Here is a 22,538-nt window from a genome sequence, read left to right on the forward strand (position 1 = left end):
CTAAACATGTTGTGAAAACTGAATTTTCTAGGCAAAGAGTCCGGTTCCTCTAGCGGACAAGCCGAGGGGAAATCACGAGGAAAAGGCGCGCTTTAAAGGTACGAAATTTATCGTTTCGTTACATTATACCTTATTGTTAGTTTTATGTAGTCAATTTTGAAACACGACGACCAAGATTTACCAATACGTCACGAATATGATTAGTGCCTTAAACAAGTAAATGGGTCAAAACAAGTGAAATGCATGAAATCTTACATATCCGAAATGGTGTGTAAGTTTAACACCCAAACGGGTCAAACAAGTTATGGTAATAAGCATGAAGCATGACCTTATTACACAATGCGTGAATTACATGATAAGTATGCCGTGTAACGAACACCATACCCAAATTAAGAAATCTTGTTTTTAATATAGGAGCTAAGGTGCATATCCGATGCATGAAAATAGTATAAACAACCAAATATTATGTCTTGTAATCTAGGGTGTAAGTTGATTTCGTAAGCATGCCCGCTCAAGAATAGTTGAGTAATGTTATAAACCAAAACAAGTATAAAGTACTAGCCCAGCCGCGCAGTAATTTATGCGAATTTGTGTTGTTTCGACTCATAGCGAATCAGCAAGAAAACTGCATTTTTAAACAAGGAAGAGATGTGCAGAGTCTACCGTAAATTACGGTAGTACCGTAATTTACGGTGGCCTGAAATTATTTACGGTGAGTCTCTACTGTGTTACGGTAGATCCCAAATGACCAGAAGCCACCGTAATTTACGGTGACACCGTAAATTACGGTGGAGCCCTGTTTGACAAAAGTTGTTTTGATCATTTTCTCGAATCCGTGTTCGGACCTGATTCGAATACGTAATTACCAAGAGTGTTAGTACTAATGCTTGTTTTAAATGTTAGTTCTCAGGTACCAAGAAAAAGGATGAAGATCAAGCAAGTGAATAGAACCGAACACACACATTTTAAGAACGCTTCCGCATCCAAACTTTGTGTTAGAAACTATGTAAATTAATGGTAGTTACTGTCTTGTATGTGGTTTGTAACAACAATACATGAAGGTTGTGTAAATTTTGGGTTAAACTATGAAAGTTTTTGTAAAGTCGTCATTTTGGCGTTAAATGCAAGGTTTTTAGGTTATTAAATTTGGTAAAATAAGCTGGGTCTTACATTATGGAATCAACATCCAAGGGGGAATATAGCTATTGATGCTAATAAAGAGAAGAGAGAAGATTGAGGATGCTTACAATGTCAGATACTTTGGAAAGAGCGAGAAGACTGATAAAGACTAAAGACTCGTCATACTGAAGACTCGACACCGAAGACTTCGTCAACATCCAAGGGGTAGTCTGTTGGTGCATATGTCTGTCGATTTCGTCTTGTATCGAGTCTTGTATCTAGATAGGATAATCCAGAGCTCGGTAGTCAAGAAAATAGGATTTTAGGGTTGTTGGACCAGTTCTCACGAACTGGCAGAGCCAGTTCATACGAAGTGGCCACTTCCCACGAACTGGTCAGTGGCAGTTTCGTGGGGACTGGATCTCCTATAAATATGAGAGCTCATGTCTTCATTTGTAACTTTGGATTCCGGTAGCGAAGCTCTGCCGAGGTGTCTTCAGCCCGTGTATCTTTGTCAAATCAATACAAGAGACAGTTAAATTGATACTAAGTGTATATCAAGCTGAATGAAGATCAAATCAATGAATTCCGCCTCTGATTTGGTCAAGAACTCTTTTGATCGACTCATTTAGGTCGAACAACGATCCTACATTTATTTTGGCTAGGAAGGATAGGAAGCAATAAGATTTTAACATATGGCAAAATTTAAATTAAAGAGGAAGGGTATTTAAGTCAATTTTACCCAATCTTCTCCTTTCTTCTTCTCTCTGTAACTTCAAAACCCACCATTTTTAAAATTCACCATCTTCAACCTTTTCTTCACTTTCTATCTCAATAATCACTACATTATAGTGCGATTTTCGTCACCAATCAATCATTCAAACACCCAATCAACGTGTTCTTCAACTTTTTTGAAGAAATCCAGTTTAATTTCATACAATATCTCATTTTTTTTTCCTGTGATTTTGAAGAGAATCACTCGATTCGTTCAATTCGACCGCTGATAAGTGTTTCTAACATTCAAATTTTATCAATCGGTGAAGAAATCTGAAGAAATCGGTTTCGATCTATGTAAGAAATTTTTGAATTGCATTTTTACGATCTGTGTTTTTGAATTGATTCATTGCGTATCTTGGCGGGGGTCCGGGGGCAGCGCCCCTGGGAGTAGGGTCCAAGGGGCAGAGCCCCTGGCTGGGGTCGAAAATTTAATTTTCTGAAAATTGCCTTATTTCGTAGACAAAAATTCGTAGACAGTTTTTGATCTCCTACTTCCTGGTTCAGACAATTCACAGACAAAACATACCCTGGTTCAATACATTTTAGAGAGAACATTTTCATTTGTGTTTTTAGGCCATTGCGTTTTAGAAATAAGACATTTTTAAGTGTTTTCTGGCCATTGCGTTTTAGAAAAACACTTTTTTGGAGTGTTTTTAGTCCATTGCGTTTTAGGTAAAACACATTTTTATGTGTTTTCGGTCCATTGCGTTTTAGAAAGAACACTTTTTTTGTGTTTTTAGGCCATTGCGTTTTAGAAATAAGACTTTTTAAGTGTTTTCTAGCCATTGCGTTTTAGAAAAACACATTTTTGAAGTGTTTTTAGTGCATTGCGATTTAGGTAAAACACATTTTTATGTGTTTTCAGTCCATTGCGTTTTAGAAAGTACAATTTCTTTTGTGTTTTTAGGCCATTGCGTTTTAGATATAAGACATTTTTATGTGTTTTATGGCCATTGCGTGTTAGAAAAACACATTTTTTAAGTGTTTTTAGTCCATTGCGTTTTAGGTAAAACACATTTTTATGTGTTTTCAGTCCATTACGTTTTAGAATGTACATTTTTTTGTGTTTTTAGGCCATTGCGTTTTAGAAAAAGTCATTTTTCTACGTTTTATTTTTCCATTGCGTTTTACGCAACTGGGTTTTCGGAAAAAAAATCGATAATATAGCAATAGTATACTCGTTTTAAAGATAAAAAATGCTCGTTTTTTTTTGTGCAATTTTTATAAAAAAATAATGTCGTATGAAAAGTTATTAACGTTTAAAAAACGGGGGAATTGAAGGAGAGAGAAACTATTGTCCTGGATTGACTAGAATGCCCTTACACAAACCACGCGCTTCTTTTTTTCTCTTCAATTTCATTCATTTAATCTTAGCCCTTGATTAAATCAATTGATGATCAAGATTACTTCCTAGCCTTCCTAGCCAATAAAACTTTCTATTATATTCTTAACCCTTGTAATATAAACGATTAGAAAACTTGTCTTGACCCATTTATTGTCGGTTGGGCTGGACTTCAACAAGTGTTAACAACCAAATGGTTGTTAATTTGATTTTTTTTTCTTTTCTAACAATTAATTTCACCTATATTATTATTTTTTTAAAAGGTTATAATATCTAACTTTTTTAAAAGATATAAAACCACACTTTTGTTCTAATTTATTTTAATACTACCTTAAAACCCCGTGTTTTATACGGGTTTACACGGGTTGCATAATTTTTAATTTTATATAATAAGCAATATAGTTATATCTTTAAAATACTGTATCTTTAGAATAACTCGTGTATTACACGAGTTAAATAAATATAATGTAAACTATTAACACAAACAATCGTCAAGATATGTATTTAAATGATGAATTTGATGTACTATTTACTTATTAAAATTTTAATTTGTTTTTTTATTTATTATTGGATTAGGAACATGTGTATCACACGTAGGAGAATCAATGAAATATTAGAGGATTGTTAATTAAGCGGAAAAATAAAATAGATAATAAATAAATAAAGAAATAAGAGATATCCGTGAAGTTTGTGATTTAATATTATTTTCTTATTTTTGTATCCTATTAAATATTAAATAATAATATTAAAAAAATAATTTAACTAAATCTAATTTAAATGAGAATAAAAATTTATATATTTGCCTGGTTCTACAAAGAAAATTCAATACCAAAAGGAAGAAATCAGCAGCACTTGCTTCTTGAGTTGGTACAACAACTTTTTCTATCTCCGATGGGGAAGGAGAAAATAAAAATTATATATTATTATTGACAATTCCAAGTTTGGTAAAAATGTTATTATCCTTATCTAAATTATATTTAGTTAAACTATTGTTTATTAGGAAAAAATGAAAAATAGGATAAGGAGATTATTAATTCAAAGTTTGATAAAAAAAAAAAGATATTATCCTTATCTAAATTATATTTAGTTAATTTATTGTTTAATAGGAAAAAGAAATTGAAAAAATAAGATCAAAAAACACTAGAAATTGACACGTGTCAAAAAAAATCATTTATTAGTATAGAAAGGTTATATATATCATTTTCACTTTAAAAACTTATCAAACTTCATAATATTAGAAAATATATATCATAACAAATACATTATATAATAATAAATATATATTATAATTTTAGCTTATAATATACCACCTCCGCACAAATCTGATAAACAAAAAAACTATTGAATTTATCACACGGAAAATTTAAATATACTAATATAATTTATGAAACAATTGATATACCCATCAACAGTTCACATATTCAATCATGTGATAAGATATAATATTGTTACCTTTATTAATCATATTTGACAATTTTTACAAGATTATATTGTGTATATCCTCAACTCGTAAAAATTCATGAATAATGAATGTTTAGATTATAATATTATGACATTTAACCGTGCGATAAAGATTATATAGAATTTTATGATTTACATTCTTTTCGATATCTAGCTTGTAGATACACATGTTTGTAGCACCTATAAATTAATATAATAGTCAGTTTGTAACACCTATAAATTAATATAATAGTCAATTTTTTTTATAGTTAACCACTTAACCATGTAATACACAGATTTGTAAGCTAGTTCAATATAAAGAGGGAGGGTTAAGGCATGATATGCCTTCAAAACTTCTCCTTCAATCATCAAGGGAATCGATAACTTGAATGGTCGCCTTGTACATGGGTTGTTTTTTTTAGATTGTTGGTTTTATTCTTTAGTTTAATTTAATTAAGTTTAGAGTGTTGGTGATTTTTATCGAAATTAATATTTTGGTTATGTTTATTGGTTGAGGTGCGGGTAAACTGTTATTTTATTTTATTTTATTTTTTGATTTTGAATGACAAACACACCACTTTTAATCTACTCTTATTAAACTATCAATACCTACGCATTGCAATATTCAAACCCTCCATGTCTAGAATAGAAGACAGATACCTTACCACAACGTCATGCTCTTAGGAACAGTATATGGTCTTTTTGTGATAAAAGGAGACTCCAACATGCTATTTGTGATGGAGGTGAAAATTGCATCATACAAGCTATAGTTACAAGCTATAGTAGGACAACATCCATACTATAATGAGATATTTTTACTATGTGACTGTTAAATATTCAAATTTATTTATCGTTCATTTGCTTAGGTTTAAAAAGCTAATTACTTTTATATTTTTATTTTTTTAACAGTAGAATATTGCTTTTTTATTTAATTTTGTTAACGGGTTACTATATTAATTATTACCTTATTTGATCAGGGATTAATTATTTTCTTTAAGTTTTTTTCGTTTTTAAAATAAAGAATATAAAATTTTATGCCATTTATTTTATCATGCATGGGGGTTGGAATAATAGGTACAACCATAGTTCGGATGTAAAAGAGGTTATAATGTTATATCATGATCGATAGATCCCTCAATTGAAATTCCTGCTTCCATCATTATTGCAAACTTATTCTAAGACAACATAGATGCTCTCGCTCTCTAACTTGAAGTAACATTTGAACTATTGAAATGGGTGACATGCTTACTATGGATCATATCGCAAAAGATTGGCTAAAATAAACTTTTACTAGATCCTTGGTACTATTCAACATCACAACCCATTTGTGATCATGTCATATCGGATGAGTTATTGGATCCATCCACCCCCCAATAGTTTCCAAACTCATCTTTCCAAAATTGCTATTATTAAGAATATGACTTTGATTCTCATTCATTGGTATCAATGTGGATGTATAAATGCAAGCTTCTTGCTTAGTTGTAATGTATAAATGCAAGGTTCTTGCTTAGTTGTAATTTAGCTCGTTATAAGGCTCGCTTAGTTGTTAACTGAAATAGTCTACGACTCGGTATTGATCGTCATATTTGGGATATTCAACCTATACATAGTCCCAGTATATACACTAAAGAGTGTATGGACATCATCTTCTTTTTTCATATTCCACCGCGAGGTGGTGGGCTGGGCCCGACCCCTAGTAACGATAAGCTTAACCCATTACACATTTAGCTCAAGCGGTAGCCCAGTTTGTTGCAGTAATCAACATACGTGGGCCTGTGGCCCATGAATAGAAATCAAACCCATTCTAATTTCTAAAGGCTCTGATACCAATCTGTCACACCCCTAAAATACCACATGCAGAAACCCCCGCGAGGCGTGTGACGTACCAGGATCTAGCCACCAATCACATTGAACTCATAGGTATGTTTAAATAAAACTTTCATTTATTAACATTAAGTGTTACAATGTTACAAATAATTCACAGTATACAGCGGAAGCATAATTCATTCGTTAGGTGTTTATAAATCACATGTAAAAACCATTAGTCTTGTGTTGCGATTCCATGTATCTCGACCCATGACCACTCCAGCCTCCCAGACAGCAAGTTCCAACAATATGCACCTAAAGGCCTGCAAGGCATGTAACAATGAATCAACAACAAAGTTGAGCGAGTTCACAGTTGGTTGTCCATTTTAAAGTTGTTCTGAAAACTATAAGTTCTTTCGAAAACCATGTGTTAACCAATTCATGACTTACGCTTCGTGATGCTCTTTGCTAGCTACTCGAGTTTGAGGAATCATTTGACGTGAGTTAAGAGGAGCTGAGATGAGCATGCAAATCACAATATTATTGTGGGTGCACACATAATAATAATGTGGGATGCATGCGAGTCCCAGTGAGCCTTAACAAGTGGAAAAGGGGTTCCGTTCCGTTATTGATCGATGTGAAACATAGCAAACCTATAGGGGTCATAGAAGTGATTGTCCCCTACTCGAACGTGAATTTTTTTCATTCGTATCTGGATTCTTTCGAATCTCGATGCTATCGAGTATTACCTGAACACCCATCTGAACGCCTAGCGAACTGTGTAGAATGTTAGGTGCTTGTATGAGCGTCCCTGAGATGGATGTCTCCGCGTCAAATGATTGGTCTATACTTTCCTCACCTAACTTTGTTTGCAAGAATCTAGCGCGATAACGTCTTAGACTCTGAAGTGTGATCACTTCTGCAACGCTCAGGAAGCATATCGTGTAATACTCAGCCAACTTGCAAGAACGATGGATAAGAGGATGAGCGCAATGCCGTACCAACCTTAGTATTAGAACGACCTTGACTACCGGCAACGGACACCAGCAGGTTGGCTTCAACCGAATTCTTAACCCTAGTCAGCGGCTCATGGGAGCCAACTCCTACGAATTAATCGGGACATAAACGATGACAATTGACCATGGTGCGGAAATGTGTAACGACCAGCACAGTGAGTAGCGCCTTAGGACGTGGCAAGGAAATGTGGCAAGATGGACGTGGCACGGAAATGGTATTGGGTATAGGGCTGACAATTTATACACGAGACACGAATACACGACACGTACCTTCACGACTTTAACAGGTAACAGGTAAGACCTTAACAGGTTTCGTGTACTAAACAGGTAGACACGAAATTACCTGTTAATTTTCGTGTCTAAACAGGTATAATACCTGTTTACCTGTTAAGTACCTGTTAGTACCTGGTTATTTTTAAAATTAAATAAATATATATATAATATATATAGTCCATTTATCCCTAATACCTTAACCCTAATTCTTTCCAGCCGTCACTCATTCTCTTCTCTCAACTCTCAAGTCTCAAGTCTCTAACTCTCAACACAGCCGATTCCTCCTGACTCCGAGTCCGTCACCGGCCGTCATCGCTGAAAGGTTGTCTAATATGTGTTTCTAAACAGCTATTATCGTGTACTATCGTGTATTATCGTGTATACCAGGTATAAACAGATTCGTGTTCGTGTTTGGGTTACAGGTACACGATAAATTTTCGTGTCGTGTACAGGTATACCCATTTCATGTTCGTGTCTTATCGTGTTCGTGTCTTATCGTGTACGGGTATACACGATATGCCAGCCCTAATTGGGTAGCAGCATTGAGTTTCCCGAACCAAAAGATTTCCAATATCAATTCGGCGCCAACTTTTGGCGTTTTCTGTATTAGTGCCGGTTTTACCTTCATGTACTGATTCCGAACAGGACCGTCCCGGTATTTTCGATACCAGTACTGGTTCGATACCGGTGTACACCAAGCTTATCCCAACCTCTGATATTAAAAAAATGATAAAAAGTTAAAAAAATATATTATTATAATATTAAAATAATAAAAGTATTAAAAATATATATATTATTATAATATTAAAATCACTATTCATTTCAATTAATTTATTAATATATAGTAATAATAATAATATATAGTTATATACCGATTACATAAAATTTATATATATATAAGACTTTATCCAACATTATATTTATTTAATATACTTTTAATCCAAAATTACATTTATTTAATATACTATTAATCTAAAATTACATTTATTCAACTCGTGTAATACACATAATTTTTAAAGATATAGTTTTTTTAATTACATTTATTCCACCAATACAATACACGAGGTTTTTACAGATATAATATTTTTTATTATTTAATATATAAAATTATATTTATTCAACCCATGTAATAAAGGAGGTTTTTTAAAGATATGTAACACCCCGAAAATATTATTGTTACATTTTAAACTAAATACCAGTAGTAAGTTAAGATAAAAGACTAGGAAAGATAACCTAGTTAGTAGAAATCTTAACATAATATGACAAAGTATAATTAAAAACCCTTGTTCTATAGCCCATGTATAATTGAGGGACCAAACTTGTCAATTCTGGAACTTAATTTATTATTAGTAAAAATAACACACCAAACACACACCTGAGTGTGTGTTTGATCGATCAGAACGCAGGCAACTAAGGGGATTTCCCCTCAAACCCTAATGTTCACAAAATCCATCAATTGAAGGTTCAAATCGAGTCCGAATTGACATCTGAATATAGATTTGTGATCACCTTGACTAAGGGATCGTAAGGTATGCAAAATTTCATGATTTGGTTCTACCTTAGATTTTAGATAAAATCATGAGGTTCAAATCTGAGCATGCATGATGTTTGTTTTAATTGAAATAGTGTATAGGGATGAACCCTAGTAGATTTCTTGTTGAAATTTGGTTTAATTCTTGTAAAGTTCATGATCACCATTAGAGGTGATATGTGGGTTTTTGTAGAAAAGTATGAGACATTAGGATTATGATGTATCCTAGAGTAATTCAAGCTTTATGAACAAGGTTCAGAAATTATTGATGTAAAAATTTAGCGAAATTGCTTAAATTGATGTTTTCCATGGCTAAATGATGAATGTTAAACTTAGTTACAAATTGCAAGAAATTATGCACACAAGATGCTTGATAAAATGCCTAAAAGACATTGATCGACACAAATGTGGTGTTGGTAAAGTAACAAGCTTAATCATGAGCCGAATGGTTCTAATGATAATTGGCTTGTATGTTTTAGGCAACACGAGTGAGGCGTCGGGAAGTCAAGCCGGTGCGGACGCTCGCCAAAAGGGAAAGCTCTAAGGTAGGTAGTTAACGCTACTATAATATTGATGATTTAGTTTTCATATTAATGGGTTGCTAGTTTGAACAAATTAGAATCGTGTTGGTTTGGTTGTCTAAAATGAGGGACTTCATGATGGCAACCCCAAACGAGTTAAAAATGATGGGTACAAACCGGGTAACGGAAGTACCTCATCCGTACACCATAAACCCGTGTGTCGGGTAATGGGAAGAATATTAGTATCACGCAAACCGGTAATGGGAGCGTGTGTGTTGAAACAAGGGATCCAAAACGGGTCGTGCTTGTTGCAAAGGAATGCCCCGTGCTGCGCTTTGATGGCCGAAAAGTGCAGAAATTGGTATAAACGGGTCAAAACAGCAAACAGGAAGAATATGCAGAAGCCACCGTAAATTACGGTACCACCGTAATTTACGGTGGAGGGTAAATCCTTACGGCAATTCTCTACTGACTTACGGTGGAACCATAAACGCCCAGCGCCCACCGTAAATTACGGTGACCACCGTAATTTACGGTGGAGCCCTGCCAAAATTGTCTGGTTTTGCAAAACTGTGTATATCGAATTCGTTTTAAGCACACACTTATTTATGTGAAATTTGAAGGATCCTAACATTATTGTTTTGTTAAATTTCTAGCTTTCAAGTAAGTCAATCAAGCGGATGGTGATCAACACAAGACTTATGAACCGAACACACTCAAGAAGATGATCTTCACTTTTGTCTTAGAAGTTCATTTGTGATAATTTTGTAATGAAAGGATTACCTATGTGTCCTTTAAGTTTAGTGGTAGTTTTCAAACACTTATGTACTAAATGTTTTAAATGATTATGATCTTTCTTATCTAGTCGGTATAAATATTGGGCATTTTAAATTAGAGTGTTACAAGTTGGTATTCAGAGCTAAGGTTAAAGAGAATTGTGTTCGGTTCAAGGCTTGATCAACATCCGGTAAGAATTTACTTAAAGCAAATTAAATTTAAAAAGATTAAAAAGGGTAACGATTTATTGTGTATGGGAGGAGTATAGTGATATACTCGAACCCGGGAAGTACACTTAGTATAAATGATAAGGCAAAGTTATATACTTTGCCGGATAATAAGTACGAAGTCTCATGTAAGGGCATGAGAGCGATTGAACAAGATTATTTATCGGATCATTTTAACATTTCAGTAAGAAGATGTCGGGAGGTGCTAATAACAATGTTCTATCCCTCACTACCGACGAGTTGAAAGAGAAGATTGCCGAGGAAGTTAGTAGGGCCATCGAAGTTAGCCTACCAAGATTTGTGGAAAGAATGCAAAACACCTTACTTTCGACTATGGAGGAAAGAATTGGTGAATTAAGAGAAGACCTTACCAGTGATAGAGGCAAGGCTAAGGAAAAGAAAGGTTGTTCTTACAACAAGTTTATGGCGTGCAAGCCCCCGATATAATCAATGCGGGAGTTCATGACTCCCTCACATTATGAAAGCCTCACCGATATAATCAATGCGGCGCGGGAACGCGAGATTGAACTAAAAAGGCAAGTTGAAAGAGGTGAGAGGAGGGCCTTGGATGAAAACCCGAGTCCCGCAAAGAAGCCAAAGGTAGCTGAATCTTCGAAGAAAGGAAGTGCAAAAGGAGGATCTCCGAGTTGCAAAACATGTGGACGCACTCATAAAGGTGAATGCTACTTCAAGAACAAACCTTGTGTGGCATGTGGCAAGATAGGGCATGGGGTTGCAAATTGCCCAGACAAAGTAACGGTGTGCTATAAATGTTACCAACCAGGTCATAAAAAGTCAGAATGTCCGGAATTGGTGGGAAAGAAAGAGAGTGCCGACTCTAAGGATGAGACCCCAAAAGCTAAGGCAAGGTCGTTCCAAATCACTGCTGCTGAAGCAAAAATGGAACCTGACGTGGTTACAGGTATATTTACTATAAATTCGATCCTTGCACGTGTTTTATTTGATACAGGTGCGAATAAGTCTTTTGTTTCACATGGATTTATTCAAAACCCCATGTTTACATTAACGAAATTACCTATGCCAATGGAAGTAGAAGTAGGTAATAACAAAAGTTTTCTTGTTTGTGATGTATGTCGGGAATGCAAATTGAATATCGATGGCGAGGAATACTCCATTGATTTAATACCCATGTCCATGGGTGAATTTCAAGTGGTCGTCGGAATGGATTGGCTATCCCGCTACCATGCTAAGGTGATATGCTTACGTAAGGAGATACACCTAACGTCTCCGAGCGGAAGGCGTGTCATCATCTATGGGGAGAAGGCTTGTAATCCCATGATATGCTCGATGATAGAAGCCCGCAAGTTTATACTACACGGGTGTAAGGCATATTTAACTTATATACGTGACGTCGAAAAAGAAACGCCAAGAATCGAAGACGTACCTGTGGTGCGTGAATTTAAAGATGTCTTTCCCGAAGATCTTCCGGGAATGCCACCAGAGCGCGAAATAGAGTTCGGGATTGAACTGACCCCGGGTGCTAAACCGGTTGCTAAGGCACCGTATAGATTGGCACCTTCGGAACTGCAAGAGTTAATGTCTCAGTTGCAAGATTTACTTGAGAAGGGATTCATCCGGCCTAGCGTGTCTCCTTGGGGAGCTCCCGTGCTATTTGTAAAGAGGAAAGACGGGAGCATGCGGATGTGTATTGATTACCGGGAGTTAAACAAACTCACGGTAAAGAATCGATACCCACTTCCGAGAATCGACGACTTATTCGATCAATTACAAGGCGCTAGCTGGTTTTCAAAAATCGATTTGAGATCGGGTTACCATCAATTGAGGGTAAAGGAAAATGATGTACCAAAAACGGCATTCCGAACACGATACGGACATTTCGAATTTCTCGTGATGTCTTTCGGATTAACGAATGCGCCCGCGGCTTTCATGGACCTCATGAACCGGGTTTGCAAACCGATGCTCGATAGATCGGTGATTGTTTTTATAGACGACATCCTCGTTTATTCAAGAAACGAGGCGGAGCACGCTAACCATTTACGAGAAGTATTGGAGGTATTAAGGCGGGAAAGATTATATGCTAAATTCTCAAAATGCGCCTTCTGGTTACGAGAGGTGCAATTCCTAGGGCACGTCATAAGTGCCGAGGGAATATTGGTGGATCCGTCGAAGGTGGAAGCGGTGTCAAAATGGAGCCCTCCAAAGAATCCATCCGAAATTAGAAGTTTCTTGGGGTTGGCAGGTTACTATCGGAGATTCATTCAGGATTTCTCCAAAATCGCAACGCCATTGACCAAATTGACCCGCAAGAATGAGAAGTTCGTCTGGGGAAGCGATCAAGAAAAGGCATTTCAGACATTAAAGGAAAAAATTAACCTGTGCACCGGTGTTGACTTTACCGGATGGTACGGAGGATATGGTAGTGTACTCGGATGCATCGCACCTAGGCCTTGGGTGCGTACTAATGCAAAGGGGAAGGGTGATCGCCTATGCCTCTAGGCAACTTAAGCCGCATGAAACAAAGTACCCAACTCATAATCTTGAGTTGGCAGCCGTGGTCTTTGCCTTGAAAATCTGGAGGCATTACTTGTATGGTGTGAAAAGTACTATTTTCACTGACCATAAGAGTTTGAAGTACTTCTTCGATCAAAAGGAGCTAAACATGAGGCAGAGACGCTGGTTAGAAGTGGTGAAAGACTACGACTGCGAGATCCATTACCACCCCGGAAAGGCTAATGTGGTGGCGGATGCCCTTAGCCGAAAGGACGAATGCGCTCCAATACGAGTACAGTCTATGCAGTTGGTAGTAACTTCAGGTTTGCTCGAGCGTATCCGAGAAGCCCAAACCGAAGCGTTAAAGAAAGAAAATTGGAAGAAAGAACGTATAAAAGGGATGGTAAAAGACCTTACGGAAGGAAGTAATGGGATGAAATGCCGGAATGATCGGATTTGGGTCCCAAACACATGTGGTGTTAAGAGTCTTCTGCTTGACGAGGCTCATAAGTCTCGCTATTCGATCCATCCCGGGGCAACTAAGATGTATAGGGACTTGAAGCAAAACTATTGGTGGTCGGGGATGAAAAGGGATGTGGCTAAATACGTGGAGAAGTGTTTGACTTGTTTACAAGTCAAAGCGGAGCATCAAAAACCCTACGGCAAGTTGCAACCATTAGATATTCCGGTTTGGAAGTGGGAACAAATTACAATGGACCTGCTAACCAAGCTGCCCAGAACTAGCCGTGGTTTTGATGCCATTTGGGTAATCGTGGATAGACTAACCAAAAGTGCCCATTTCATCCCTATCCGAGAAACTTATACGTCAGAGAAGATGTCAGAAGTGTACACTAATGAGATAATAGCACGCCACGGAGTGCCGGTGTCCATCGTGTCCGATAGGGATACCCGGTTCACTTCAAATTTTTGGTGCGATTTCCAAAAACAAATGGGAACTAAATTGTTTATTAGCACCGCGTACCATCCTCAAACGGATGGTCAAAGTGAAAGAACAATACAAACATTGGGGGATATGTTACGGGCGTGCATAATTGACTTCGGGGGTAGTTGGGATATTCACCTACCGTTGGTTGAATTCTCATATAATAACAGTTACCACGCAAGCATCGGTATGGCTCCGTATGAAATGCTATACGGAAGGAAGTGTCGAACTCCGGTATGTTGGGGTGAGGTTGGCCCGCGTGAACTTGAACATAAAGATATAGTCGGACTCACGAATCAAAAGATCGACATAGTCCGAGCTCACCTAAGGGCGGCTCAAGATCGACAGAAGGCGTATGCGGACAAACGGAGAAAACCGATTGAGTTCCAAGTTGGTGATAAGGTGATGTTGAAGGTATCACCGTGGAAAGGAATAATCCGGTTTAGAAAAAGGGGAAAGTTAAGCCCAAGGTTTATCGGGCCCTTCAGAATCATCGAGCGAGTTGGTAGGGTGGCTTACCGTCTCGAATTGCCCGCAGAGTTGAGTGGGATACATAGCGCGTTCCATGTATCACATCTCCGGAAATGTCTAGCTGACGAAACCGCGTATATTCACTATGACGACATCGAGGTGGATAATAGTCTCAACTACGCGGTGAGACCAATTGCTATTCTAGACCGTAAGGTGAAAAGCTTAAGGAACAAGATGGTCTATCAAGTAAAGGTCAAATGGGAACACCGAAAAGGATCAGACACCACTTGGGAGTCTGAAGAGGAAATGAAACGACTATACCCTACACTTTTCGGTACGTATAAGAAACTTCTGTCATATACATAAACAGGTTTCGTCACCCTCTTTAAGGGGGTGGACTTGTAACACCCTGAAAATATTAATGTTACATTTTAAACTAAATACCAGTAGTAAGTTAAGATAAAAGACTAGGAAAGATAACCTAGTTAGTAGAAATCTTAACATAATATGACAAAGTATAATTAAAAACCCTTGTTCTATAGCCCATGTATAATTGAGGGACCAAACTTGTCAATTCTGGAACTTAATTTATTATTAGTAAAAATAACACACCAAACACACACCTGAGTGTGTGTTTGATCGATCAGAACGCAGGCAACAAAGGGGATTTCCCCTCAAACCCTAATGTTCACAAAATCCATCAATTGAAGGTTCAAATCGAGTCCGAATTGAAATCTGAATATAGATTTGTGATCACCTTGACTAAGGGATCGTAAGGTATGCAAAATTTCATGATTTGGTTCTACCTTAGATTTTAGATAAAATCATGAGGTTCAAATCTGAGCATGCATGATGTTTGTTTTAATTGAAATAGTGTATAGGGATGAACCCTAGTAGATTTCTTGTTGAAATTTGGTTTAATTCTTGTAAAGTTCATGATCACCATTAGAGGTGATATGTGGGTTTTTGTAGAAAAGTATGAGACATTAGGATTATGATGTATCCTAGAGTAATTCAAGCTTTATGAACAAGGTTCAGAAATTATTGATGTAAAAATTTAGCGAAATTGCTTAAATTGATGTTTGCCTTGGCTAAATGATGAATGTTAAACTTAGTTACAAATTGTAAGAAATTATGCACACAAGATGCTTGATAAAATGCCTAAAAGACATTGATCGACACAAATGTGGTGTTGGTAAAGTAACAAGCTTAATCATGAGCCGAATGGTTCTAATGATAATTGGCTTGTATGTTTTAGGCAACACGAGTGAGGCGTCGGGAAGTCAAGCCGGTGCGGACGCTCGCCAAAAGGGAAAGCTCTAAGGTACGTAGTTAACGCTACTATAATATTGATGATTTAGTTTTCATATTAATGGGTTGCTAGTTTGAACAAATTAGAATCGTGTTGGTTTGGTTGTCTAAAATGAGGGACTTCATGATGGCAACCCCAAACGAGTTAAAAATGATGGGTACAAACCGGGTAACGGAAGTACCTCATCCGTAGACCATAAACCCGTGTGTCGGGTAATGGGAAGAATATTAGTATCACGCAAACCGGTAATGGGAGCGTGTGTGTTGAAACAAGGGATCCAAAACGGGTCGTGCTTGTTGCAAAGGAATGCCCCGTGCTGCGCTTTGATGGCCGAAAAGTGCAGAAATTGGTATAAACGGGTCAAAACAGCAAACAGGAAGAATATGCAGAAGCCACCGTAAATTACGGTACCACCGTAATTTACGGTGGAGGGTAAATCCTTACGGCAATTCTCTACTGACTTACGGTGGAACAATAAACGCCCAGCGCCCACCGTAAATTACGGTGACCACCGTAATTTACGGTGGAGCCCTGCCAAAATTGTCTGGTTTTGCAAAACTGCATATATCGAATTCGTTTTAAGCACACACTTATTTATGTGAAATTTGAAGGATCCTAACATTATTGTTTTGTTAAATTTCCAGCTTTCAAGTAAGTCAATCAAGCGGATGGTGATCAACACAAGACTTATGAACCGAACACACTCAAGAAGATGATCTTCACTTTTGTCTTAGAAGTTCATTTGTGATAATTTTGTAATGAAAGGATTACCTATGTGTCCTTTAAGTTTAGTGATAGTTTTCAAACACTTATGTACTAAATGTTTTAAATGATTATGATCTTTCTTATCTAGTCGGTATAAATATTGGGCATTTTAAATTAGAGTGTTACAAGATATATTATTTTATTATTTAGTATGTAAAATTACATTTTTTTCAACCTATATAATACACGGGGTTATAACACCTAATCTAACATATAATAAAAGACTCCGAATAATGCCACATGGCATTTTCTCTTTCAACTTATTAAATATTAATAATATAATAATATTATTAGTATATCTAATAAGGAAAAAAGGTTCTTACTATATCTAATAAGTTAATATTAAATGAGGATTAATTTAAATATTAATAATATTGATAACTAAACTATATATTCTATATTAACTAGAATTAACACGTTAACAGTAAAAATAATATTATTAGTATATATCTAATATCTAATAAATTATTAATATCTCTTGAATTAATATGAATATGAATATCTTATATCTGAGTTTTTTACTTTCATTATTGGTCCCCCATACTTTTCATCTTTCGCAAGTTTTCTTTTACGTTTCATTCTAAATTTTGTGAGTTTACACATCGCAACGTGCGTGTGAGATTCAACGTTTTTTCGTCCATTTTTTTCCGTTTTACAGGCTCGTCGCAGGGCGCGTATTTCTTCTTCTTTGACATGTTCGTTGTGACACGCGGGTCCTATATCGATTTAGTTATTTCTTATATGTTTTACATTTCGGACTAATTTGTTCGCATTAACACTCGCAACGGGTGTGTGTGGTTCAATGATTTTACGTCTACTTTTCGTTCGGTTTTATTTTTTCCCTTTTTTTATTTATTTTGTTTTTACAAACATTTCCAATGTTGGTGGTCACTGATAGTGTTGTGGCATTGTTGCTACTTGGTACGGTTTCACGCTCTCACCGCAACGCGGGGGGCTTAATACTAGTAAATGTATATAGTAATGCTTCGTCTTGACAACAACTACAAACAAGCTCTCGTTACCTTTTTGTCACTTTAGAAGCACAAAATTTTTAAATAATTTGTTTATTGGATGTATATTTTACATATCTATCATATTTTGACTACGTTTTGTAACTTATGAGATAATTATCATAAACAGTCAACTTAGTACTGAACTAGAGTCCTAATTAATCTTCTCAGGTTTTTTTATAATTGAAACAGCTAGAATGTTGTATTTTGATATTGGTAATTATTGTTTATCTTATCTTACTATATAATAAAGGGTTATTAGATTTTATCACCCCTAACTATTGGCTATTGGCCACCGCCACCCTTAACTATCACTTTGACGTCCGCCACCCCCAACTTAACAATTAGTGTGTTTTGTCACCACGTCGTTAACTGGTCACTAACTTTTGATCCTGTTACTATACATTTGGGGTGTCCTAAGATCCCTAAAACCTTCCTGAGATCCATATGACACCCCCAAAAGTATAGTAACGGGATCTAAAGTTAGTGATCAGTTAACGATTTGGTGACAGAACACACTAAGTGTTAAGTTAGGGGTGACGGGCGTCAAAGTGATACTTGAGGGTGGCAGCGGCCAATAGCCAATAGTTTGAGGTGATAAAATCCAATAAGCCTATAATAAAAGAAACCACTTTGAGGACACTTGTCATCATATTAGGTCATGTTTTATAGATAATTATATCATTTTAGTTTAATCTCTTCTAATTAGTTATAGATAATTCTCCTACTAAATATTATTTAGTTTAATTATTACTTTTATATTTATCTATTTACTTCAAATTCAAACTTAGTTAACTAATTTGATATTAGAGTAAATTATGATTTTGGCCCCTGTGGTTATATCACTTTTACTCTTTTAGCCCAAAAATGGAATCTTTTAACATCTGAGCCCTCAACGTCTTTTTTCTAACCCTTTGGACCCCAACGTCTTTTTTTCTAACTCTTTTGGCCCTTAAAAGTACATGGATGGGGTTAGTATTAGGGGCCAAAATGGTTAGAAAAAAAGACGTTGGGGGCTCAGATGTTAAAAGATTTGTTTTTTGGCTAAAAGGGTAAAAGTGATATAACCACAGGGGCCAAAATCGTAATTTACTCTTGATATTAACTATATATTTGAATGTTTTGTTTAGTTTGGTATCAAATAGATTTTACGAAACTTAAAATAAAATTAACTAATATTATTTGTCATTTCTACATTTACAAGTTTTAAATAAATGGTTAAATTTATTGAGACTTTGTTAACAAACTTTACTACAATATAATAATCTATTTATATCAATATAAATATATATTTATACTATACTATATAACAAAACATTAATGTGTGACACCTGTCATTCATTGTAAGCATTCATTTTATGATTTTCTCGCCTCACTTCCAAACTTATCTTATATTAATTAAATAAACAAATGAATAATGAACTAATATTAAATTTCATTATGCTTTAAATTTTTTAATACCATTCTTCTATTTTAAAATTTGAATACCATCATATTTTATTATTTAGTATAGGAAATTACATTTATCCAACTCGTGTAATACACTTTTTTATTATTTGGTATATAAAATTACATTTATTCAACCCGTGTAATAAATGAGGTTTCTTAAAGATGTATTATTTTATTATTTGGTAAACAATATTACATTTATTCAACTCGTGTAATAGTGGTTTTAAAGATCTAACTTTTTTATTTGGTATATAAAATTATATTTATTCAACCCGTAATATGGTTCTTATAGATATAACTTTTTTATTATTTAATATATAAAATTATATTTATTCAACCTGTGCAATAAAAGAGGTTCTTAAAGATATATTGTTTTATTATTTAGTATATAAAATTTATTTATTTGACCCGTGTAGTACACGGGGTTATAACCTAGTAATTATTATAAAGAAACTAAAGTAACAGATAAAAGATGCACATGTGACTAGCTAGAATGAAAAAAAAACACTATAATAATTATTAGAAGTAAAATATATTACAATATTAAAATAAGATTACTACCTTATTAAAAACTACTTATAAAAAATAGCTATTAGTTTGATCATATGAATTTAACAATGACAACTTGTAACGTCATTCCCATTACCTCTCAAATCAAAATTGGCTTAATCCATCCATATAAAGTTGTTTAGATGGAGTACTATGAGGGGTTCATTCTATAACAAAGAATACATTTGAGAAATGCAAAGACCGCATAATATAATTGTATCATTTGCTTTTGAGTGTAATATTGGATGTGCTTGTAAAAGTGTCTACCTCACTATCTTATTAAATAATCAAAGCATTATGTACAAATGTTTTATACAATTCTACACATAACATGCGGTCCTAAAAGAATTTTCCCCGGTATTCTATACTTTAAACTTTTTAATACGAAATGGTAATTTTAGACGCTTAGGTTTTGGGTAAGTTGTATTCATATCTTATTATAATGTAAAGGAAATGAATCCTAATTTCCAATTCTAGCTGCTATGTCCGTAATTTACTTACCGTCTAAAATTTTGAATTTCGCTTTTTTTGTTACTGATAGTGTTATTTCTTTAAGACGAACAATGCTCCCTCTTGAATCGTTGGAAATGTGCATTGGGTTGAAAGTCAACTTAGACACGGTTGAGCGGATACAAGATGTTTCATGGCTTGAAGGTGAAACTAGTGTGGAAGCGAAAATACACTAGGATGAGGTGGCGGAGGAAATTTCGATCACACTTAGTGATGAAGAACTCACCATCGATGAATAACATTAAAACAACAACGGCGAATAACTTAACAAGGATGATGATTCATCGAATGACAGCAAAGACAATGATTCTACCAAACAACAAAGAAGAATATTAAAGTAAACAAACCAAGCACGAGCAAAAGCACGCTCGCTCGTGAATAATCCTAATTTAGCCTAACCCACCCCTAATTTTTAGTTATGTTTCCAGTTTCTTTACCAACTGAAAATTTTGATTTCTGTATTTTTTTTTCTATTTGTAACTTCATCTCAATCATAATGGAGGCTTTCGGGTTCCCTAGATAGTCTTTTGAATCATGTGAATTACTTTAGATTAAAGTAATTTTGGTGGTACTCCAAAATCTTTAATCGGATAAGACAAAAGTTCACAAGAACGACTTTTGAATTATGTGAATCACTTTCAGATCAAAGTAGATCAAAGTAATTTTGGTGATACTCCAAAATCTTTAATTAGATAAGACAAAAGTTCACAAGAACGGGTGTTTTTTGTGTGAATTTTGAGCTATGAATTCGATAGTCAAACCAGACCAAATGATATTTGTTTGTATGAAGTTGAACCATCACAACGTTTTACTTGGTGGTGGTTATATAGTTATGGGCATAACTGCATGCAGTTATCTCAGTAACCGCTTTGTTGGTACCGAAGTTTAGAATAGCTACCGAGGTTCAACGTTGCTATCGGGTGGGAACACGTTATCAACCTTCATTTTCATGTTATTTTCTTCTAGTACCTAATATCTTATACTTTTTCAATAAAGCAACTTTAGTGTAACAAGGAATTTTTTTGTCACATGCGTCGCTCGATGTCTAGGACGATGATCTGTGACGACACCTTGGGCGTTACCCGCGAACCCTACCAAGGAGGCGTTGCCTGTTGATTCATGAAATTACAATAGTCTTGGACAAGCGTGTACTCTACACCAATGTGTATTGTAGTTTCTCATTTGGTATTGAAGTAAATCCAATTACCCAAAACAGCTTGATAACACTAAAATCAAGCAACATATAATTATCTATACAAGTAACATGATCACTCTCTATATCACTGAGAAGCATTGAACTCCGGTTTTATATACATGTGGTTAGTGGTGGATTCAAGATTTTTCCATCAGCAATTAGTCAAGTCAAAACGTGTCATGTCATAACGCATTGTGTAAAAAAAAGTACATTAAAATGGTAGAAAAAATCATTTAAATGGCTACCTAATTAAAAATCAGCGGAAAATGGTACCAAATCAAGTTGATGAGTTGCTGCTTGATGTTCAATTCTTATTCGAACAATTAAACATAGTTGTTACTTGTTATTTGCCAGAATATATGCATGTTTAGAACTAAGGAACAAATGTTCAGATTCAGTTTTTAACATTTTAATGTATGTTTTCTGCAGTTAGAAATAGTCAGGGCAAGAAGCACTTTTCAAATCCAATCTTTGGCAACAACATTCAACCTTTAATAATCATTTTAATATCTTTTGCAACAATCAGAAAAAGTTTTCAGCTAAGATTTAGGTTGGATTAACAAAGTGGGGGCCCAATTTTTCTCCAATACAAAATTGACAGTAATGGGCTATTGAGTTTGATAAGTAGACTTGAATTCACTTTCTGGTAATCCACGCTAACCAACTTCTTATAGCCCATGTATCTAAATACTAATAAAAGATTTTAAAGTAATGACAAAAAAATTCTAAGTAATAGACTAATATCACATGTTATTTTCTCTTTCACTCCTATAATTTTATATATATTTTACTTAAAAATATATTTTGATCCTTATTATTATTATTATTATTATTATTATTATTATTATTATTATTATTATTATTATTATTATTATAGGGTGAGAATCAAATAGGAAATTTATTTTGGCTATAAAGGATAGGAATCAATAGAATTATAACATATGGCAAAATTTAAAATAAAGACGAAGGGTATTTAAGTCAATTTTACCCAATCTTCTCCTTTCTTCTTCTCTCTATAACTTCAAAACCCACC

The 22,538-nt window shown here is 35.0% G+C and overlaps 1 long non-coding RNA gene across 1 annotated transcript; it reads left to right on the forward strand.

The window, feature by feature from the left end:
• Positions 1–9,215: 9,215 nt before the first annotated feature.
• LOC110863814 lies at positions 9,216–16,806 on the forward strand. The gene is made up of 4 exons (XR_004860203.1): positions 9,216–9,302; positions 9,784–9,849; positions 15,974–16,039; positions 16,672–16,806. It is a non-coding gene; the product is annotated as an uncharacterized LOC110863814 (long non-coding RNA).
• Positions 16,807–22,538: the final 5,732 nt, after the last annotated feature.

The sequence above is a fragment of the Helianthus annuus genome, chromosome 6 (assembly GCF_002127325.2).
Source record: "Helianthus annuus cultivar XRQ/B chromosome 6, HanXRQr2.0-SUNRISE, whole genome shotgun sequence".
NCBI classification, from domain to species: domain Eukaryota; kingdom Viridiplantae; phylum Streptophyta; class Magnoliopsida; order Asterales; family Asteraceae; genus Helianthus; species Helianthus annuus.